This window comes from Octopus bimaculoides, chromosome 25 (genome assembly GCF_046866305.1).
Source record: "Octopus bimaculoides isolate indiv1 chromosome 25, ASM4686630v1, whole genome shotgun sequence".
NCBI lineage: Eukaryota > Metazoa > Mollusca > Cephalopoda > Octopoda > Octopodidae > Octopus > Octopus bimaculoides.
This window is the reverse complement of record NC_142952.1, coordinates 2,639,183-2,646,682: the sequence shown is the minus strand read 5'-3', so window position 1 is coordinate 2,646,682 and position 7,500 is coordinate 2,639,183. Positions and strand designations below refer to the sequence as shown.

The 7,500-nt window shown below is 36.6% G+C and overlaps 1 non-coding gene and 1 pseudogene across 4 annotated transcripts in view; both read right to left on the bottom strand.

Annotated features, from left to right (window-relative positions):
* LOC106868759 (putative transporter slc-17.2) overlaps positions 1–7,500 on the bottom strand; it is a 20,604-nt gene that overhangs the window by 9,209 nt on the left and 3,895 nt on the right. The gene's annotated exons all lie outside the window — the stretch shown is intronic.
* Positions 4,829–7,500, bottom strand: part of LOC149131046 (sialin pseudogene) — a 6,735-nt pseudogene continuing 4,063 nt past the window's right edge. For both annotated transcript variants that reach the window (XR_016238305.1, XR_016238304.1), the window contains one exon: positions 4,829–7,400. The product of XR_016238305.1 is annotated as a sialin pseudogene, transcript variant X2 (transcript). The remainder of the gene's footprint in view (positions 7,401–7,500) is intronic.

Sequence of the window (7,500 nt, the reverse complement as noted above, 5' to 3'; positions counted from 1 at the left end):
ACAGAGACAGAATAAGACAGAAGCCCAACAACTTGGGAATATACCCGCAAGTGGTCTACACAAGCTCATGCAGCGCACGAAAAATGGAGAAGTGGTATGCCTTCCCACAGATAAGTCTGGCAGAATGTCAATAGACAGCCTGCCGAACTATATCCAGGCAATGCAACCTCACATCGCCAATACGAAGGTAACAACCTTACAGGCGCATGAGGAAAGAGAAAAAGTCCTCAATGCCCACATGATGATGTGGACAATTGTTCTTAGACCCCAGAAGCGCACAGCCAACAACTTCCAAGCCTGGAACAATGATATCCCGACGCTGTATGGGCTCCGTAAGGACCACAAAGTAACAACTAATCCTGTAGTGGGACCACCAACAAGACCAGTCTGTGGAGCGAATGTCGCTAGTAACTACAGGATTTCCTACTTCCTCTCAATGATCATACGCCCCATAATCCAGATGTCACCTGATGTCTGTGACAGCACGGAAGATCTCCTCAGCAGGATCAACGACTGCAACAACACTTGCAACCTGACAGGGTGTATAGTGGGTAGCATGGATGTGGTATCACTATACCCATCTATCGACGTGGATTTTGCAGTGGAAAAGTGCGTGGAGATGATCAACGAGAGCGAAGTAGAGTTCCAAAAAGTCAACACAGAAGAACTGGGCCTCCTACTTAGATTGACATATGACGATGTATATCTAGATAGATACGACCTTAGAGATTTCTGCCCTAGTAGACGTCTAAGATGTAGACCACCCACAATTACCTCTATGGCTAGGAAGACCCCTATAGAGAGATGGAGTGGATGGACCAGAGCCATACGGACCCCCACTAATATCCACTAGGTAAAGAAAATGATCGCACATGCACTAGGAGCTAGTATAAAGGTCACCCTAAAAGGCCACACCTTTAAATTTAACAACAAATTATACGCCCAGGACGAGGGGGCAGCCATCGGTGTTAGTATCGCCGGTGATGTGGCCAATCTCTTCATGGTATGGTGGGACAGAAGGCTTAAGGAACGCCTGACACAGAACTCCATACTCGTGAATGTGTACTCTCGATATGTCGATGATATCAACTTAGTGGTAAAGACACCCCCACAAGAGAGTACCCCTGAAATAGAAATAGAAACTAAGACTATGGAGAGCATCCAGCAAATAGCTAACTCCATCCACCAGAGTATTAAAGTTACGATAGACTACCCTACTAAACACCCTAACCATAGATTACCTGTATTAGATACTGAACTCTGGCTAGAAACTAAGAACAATAAAACCAGAATCCTCCATTCACACTATACAAAACCTATGGCCTCCAAATACCTGATCCACCGGAACTCGGCTATTGCGGACAATGCCAAATTCAACATATTGATGGCAGACCTCGTCAGAGTAATGCGAAATGTCTCCTGCATGTGCGACCCTACAGAATTAAAGAGACATATACAACATTTCGTCCACCGCATGCAGTTCTCAGGTTACATCCATAAAGAAAGGATCAGGGTATACAAAGGAGCTATGAAGAAGTTTGAAACAATCAAACGCAACGATAGGAATGGGATTTGCCCACTCTATAGGAGCAAATCATGGAACACCATAGAAAGGACTAAGAAGAAAATCGGGAAGTCAAGCTCATGGTACGATAGCCACAAGTACCAGAGCGTCATGTTCGTCGACACCACCCCTAGAGGCGAACTGGCGTACCGCTTTAGAAGAGCCCTAGACAAACTTAAGCTAAGAATTAAGGTTGTTGAAAGGCCAGGCAACCCTATTAAATCCCTTATCAGTAGAACATACCCTTTCAGTAGAACCCCCTGCACTGATAGGAACTGTATCGTATGTAGATTTAGCCCACAAACGAACTGCAAAACCAGAAATGTGGTCTATAGTATAAGATGTACAGAGGGACGATGCAGAAATAAGACAATGACATATGTAGGCGAAACAGCAAGGAGCATAGGGGAGCGGGCAAACGAACATTGGAGGGAACTTAAGGAAGGGAAGAACTCATCAGTTCTGTACCAGCACGCTGAGCAAGAACATAGAGGCTCAATCAACAACATAGAAATTAAAATCTTATCTACACATAGCAGTGATGCAGCACTTAGACAAATTACTGAAGCTACACACATAATAGAAGAGAAACCTAGCCTGAATAGGAAACTAGAATGGAACACACACCACTAACAAACCACAAACCACAAACCACAGCATGTGACAACATGTTACCCATAAACCAATAATAATATGAACAAAGTATAATACAATACATAGATAAACAAATGGAATTAAATACTACATACGTTAACAAAATTTAATTAAACAAAAAAAAAACACACACACATGAACAAATAAATAAATAAAAACAAATACAAACGAACACGTATTAACAGAGAATATAGGTGATACAGACACTCCCCATACACACATGCACTTACAAAAGACACAGACACATTGAAGGACACGCATGCGTAGACACATACCATAGGAATACAAAATACAAAATGGCTGATAGTTAGCAAGGTGAGACACACATAAGAAAGAAGGACACAAAGGACCACTGATGAGGTCACAGAAGTGTGACGAAAGAACTCTGGCCGAAATAAGATTAAGATTAATGTAATATAAAGCTGAAGCAAATTAACACCAAATATACAGTGCGTGTGTTTTTATTGGCTAAACTTGCAATATGACCATCCCCAAGTACAACAACATCTGTTTCAACACACGATTTCACATCAAAAATCTTGCAAAACAAATATATATATATATATATATATATATATATATATATATATATATATATATATATATATATATATATATATATATATATATATATATATATATATATAAATTAATAATCCAGCATTGTTCATTTCATGACGTTTATTGAACCCCTATTAATGAATTCTTATAATGATCATTTGCTTTTATATATATATAAGGTAGAACATATTTTAGTGAGTAAACACACGTGGTGGATATATAGAGAGAAAGAGAAAAGATGAAAAAACACAGAAGATTTGTTTTTCAGGATTTAAGAGTATATTAGAGTCATGAGAATAAAGATATACAATTTTGTACAAACTAAGGTTTTGTTCTTTCAACATAATTGAAGTAAGGAGCAGTTTTGCATTGCCCATCAAACTGAGAGTTGAAAGAGATAAATGCTCAGGGGGAAAAAATTATTGCTTGGGGAGCTAATTGTTCACAATTATTTATGCAGTAAATGGGAGGTAAATCTGTAATTTTTTTTTTTTTTTTTTGCTTTTTGTGTGTGTTCTCTACTTTATTGTGGGTTATATCTTCCATTAGATGGGGTAAGTCCTTATTTTGCGAGACGGAAAGGGAAAGAAACTCGTCGTATATATATATATATATATATATATATATATATATATATATATATATATATATATATATATATATATATATATATATGTATGTATGTATGTATATATATATAGTAAGAATTAACAAAACTTTACAACTCTATAACCCCCACTGTGTTCCATGCAACTCCAAAATTGTAGTTGTTCTTAGCTTATTCTTGGTGTAATAGTGACAACATGAAATTCTTTCCTCTTGTAGCTCTGATAAAATATTAGTTTAAAATTATATTAACATATATCTTGTGTGTTGAAAATCCATATTTCTTGCAATGGAAGATAGCAATATATTTAAATTGATGTAATACTTGCATTTTTCAATTAAATGGAGCCGTTTGAAACGGTCGTATTGCACTAATACTTGACACTTGCTTTGATTTTATTCAGCTTACATCGAGCTGTGCGGATAATGCCGGACTGACTTGGTGCTTCAACTTAAGTACCTAATATAACCGAATCTTAATTATTTCTTTCATATATATATATGTGTGTATATATATATGAGTATGCATGTATATATGTTAACTAATATGTAATTCTTATATTGATACAGGCTCTTACTATTCAGAATCGCATATGTTTTGCCTTTGCCTGACCTTAGGACAAAATGGGCCGTACAGAAATATCCCCAAAACTTAATTTTCAACTTCACCGATTCTCTCCGCCAATATTTCTCCTTGGACTAGTATTTCCAGAATCGCCATCTTTAATTTCTATCACATTTTAAATACAAGGAATCGATTACCTGGAATGACTCAACTGGGAAGGAAACTATATAGTAAACGCCACCGCGCAGCCATACAGAGCTTTTTTTTATTTAATCAAACGTATCAAAACAAATAGTTTCGCACGCAGAGTTTTTACTATGGCATCTACACTGAACTTTTACGAGGAATACTATTCAACAAATCATAGAACCAACTGGAACTGAGCAGACATCTTACCGTCAACAGTCGTTCACCATTTACTTATCAATTGTTTCACATCTGACGTCTCGATACGAAACATTGTATCAAAAAGCAGTGCTGGCTATCAGTTCTATAGAAGCTCTGTAAGAACAAATTTAAAATAATATAATATGCTCTGCTGACGCAATAGAACATGGTAGTGACATATAGAAATCATTTAGTATACTTCATAGTATGTTTGTGTTTGCATAAAAAAGTACCGCTTACACACAAAAGCCTTTAAAGTTGTATGTACGTCACCTGAACTTGAATGCGAAGAACATTCTCAAATTGCTGTAAATAGATACGGTGTCACAGTATTGCATTATTAAGTTACTACATTACTGAAAAGACTTGCTTTCAGTGCTGTCTGAATCGTAACCCAATACATACTGAAAGTAGATATTAGCCCAAAACAACGTAGATGGATAAAGACATAAACTTACCTCATTGAAAAAAATTAAACCAAAACTTAACCATTTCTAACATTTTTATTCTATCAAAACCAAATCATGTTTAATTAACAAAACCTAATCATTCCAGACACAATAAAATAATTATAGAAATTTATAAGTTATACAGTCATGTGCACCCTTGCTAAGATATTACGCTAACATTCATGGTTTGGGGATTATTAGACGAATCAGTTTCCTCTATATGTGCCCAATCTTGGATTTCTCCTCTGGCAAATATTGCAAATAATATCGCACCAGCTACACATACAGCAGCATACAAGGCAAACACGATCTGCCATTCTCGTTGCGTACCGTTTGGGGTGAGAGCTTTTGCAGACACCGTACCAATACTACCGGCTACTGTTCCAAAAGCGTTGGCAATTCCAAATATAATACCAGCATAACTTGGGGCAATGTCACTGTTGCTCACTATTGAACCACCACTAGAAAATGATAGGGATATACCACTGAAAAACAACATGATAGTTATCACAAGGGTTTGATCACATCTGAGGAATCCTATGCCAATCAATATACATGCTGAACTAATTAGAGCAATGGTTTGGAATAAAACTCGAACAGAACGAGTTGACAGGTATTTCTTTAAACGTAAAATATCAGCAAATTTTCCACACAACGGTAGAGCAATCGTTTGTGCAACCGCTGGGGCTGATGACATTAAACCGTTTGAGGTTGCATCAACGTTTAAGGCACCCTTCACATATATAGGTAGCAACACCTGGAAGGACAAATCTGTCCAACTATGAGCGAACCAGCCAAAGTTAATGGCCCAAACTGCAGGTGAAGAAAGCAGTTGTCTCCATGGTACATTTTTAACTACTTTCTCACTTTTTATAGTTCTGTTTAGATAAGAACGTTCTTCTTTGCTGATAGTGGGATGGACGTCTGGATTATCATAAACAACATAAAACCACAAACAACTAAACACTAACGATATCCCACCAAATATATAGAATATAGAACCCCATCTGTTATCAAAGCCATAAACACAAAGAAGACCAGATATTGAAAGACATACAACAGTACCTAAATGTTGGCCACCAAATGCAAACCCAATCAATGAACTAAGTTCCTTTGGAGGGGCCCAACGTCCAAACAAGGACTGAACTGATGGGAATATCGGTCCTGATGCCATACCTGTTAATATCCTTAGAACAAGCGTAAAGTAACCACTAATTCGCGATAAACTTGGGTGAAGAATGGTCAAAATGGATGCTAAGAGAAGTGAAGTTCCGAGAACTCTTTTCCCACCATATCTATCTGCCAATACACCACCTAAAATATTAGCTCCTATATATCCATAGAAATACCCAGCCAACATGTTTGCTTGTAACGTGTCGCTCCATTCGAATTCTCCATCAAAATTTCCATTAATTGAATCATTACCAAAATCAGAACAATGCTGGTTATCAGCTGTAAAGTTAACACCCTCATTTGTATGATTGCGTGCTTTTAACATGCAGACAAAAGCCATGCTTAGATCAACTCTTAATGTTTGCATCAAAATAAAAGCAATTGCGCACGAATAGCTTAATCTCCATCGACATGAAAGGTAACGCTTAAGATAATTGGTAAATTTAGACATTTTCTATAACTTCAATTTCTACCGATTCTCACAATATTTTGCTTTATTTTCGAAAGTATATTAATTACTGAATTATTTAAGTCTTAAAGGCAGTTGCAATTTTAAGAACTTATTTGTTTCCTTTGTTCAGCTTGATTTAATGAAATAGATTATTCTCGTTTGGTATTAAGTGTAGATTAAGACTGGATGAATTATGATCACTGGAGGTTATGATGAGGACGTCTTTGGTGTCTTCATATTTCAGAGAAAGTTGGTACAGTGTATTATCGATAAGCATGGACGTCTTTTATCAACGAATATAAAACCATGAATTGATAAATGATAGTTCTAATTGTTTTCGAAAATTACTTCTGTTCCCGTTTATTTTGAAATAGGAAACACCACGTAAAGTCAAGAAAACGATGAAGAAATACGATAAATGTGAAAGTGCAGAGTTGTGACATAGGATCCGGTATTTTGCTATAATCTGTAACGTCTGGAAAAGGCAATAATACCGCACTCAACTGTCTACTGCAGATAAAAAGTCTCACACGTATTTAAGAAACAGTTGAAAGACCTATGCTGAACGACTGGTTATGGCAAGTTGTCTGTTCAGTTTTCTGTGGTATTTTGTTAAACAAGATTTCTGGTAAATCGGAGTCTACTATACAGAACGATAGTAAATTCCTGGAAAACTATGTTTTGCAATGTGATATGTATTATTTGACTTGTTTAAGTATTTAACTGAGTTATACTGTTTCTTTTCGTTTACAATATAGTTTTCTGTTGAGGTTGAGTAATTCCATATAATCCACAACATGTATTTAAAATGTTTCAGGAACTGAAGATCCAGCTTTAGGAAATATTGTTCAGTGACGAATATCAGTGAAGGTTGGTGGACAGACTTGGCGAAGTTGGGAAATAAAATCGTTGCAGTATTTTTTGCATCTTATTTACGTTCTTGGTTCAGGTAAGAATTTTCCGGTTCAGCATTTTCTAAATCGTGTGACCCTGAATCGATACAAGAAACCAATATTAGTTAATATATATACATATATATGTTAAATGGCCAGAAGGCCACATCCTCTCTGAGATGTCACTGTATGAACAA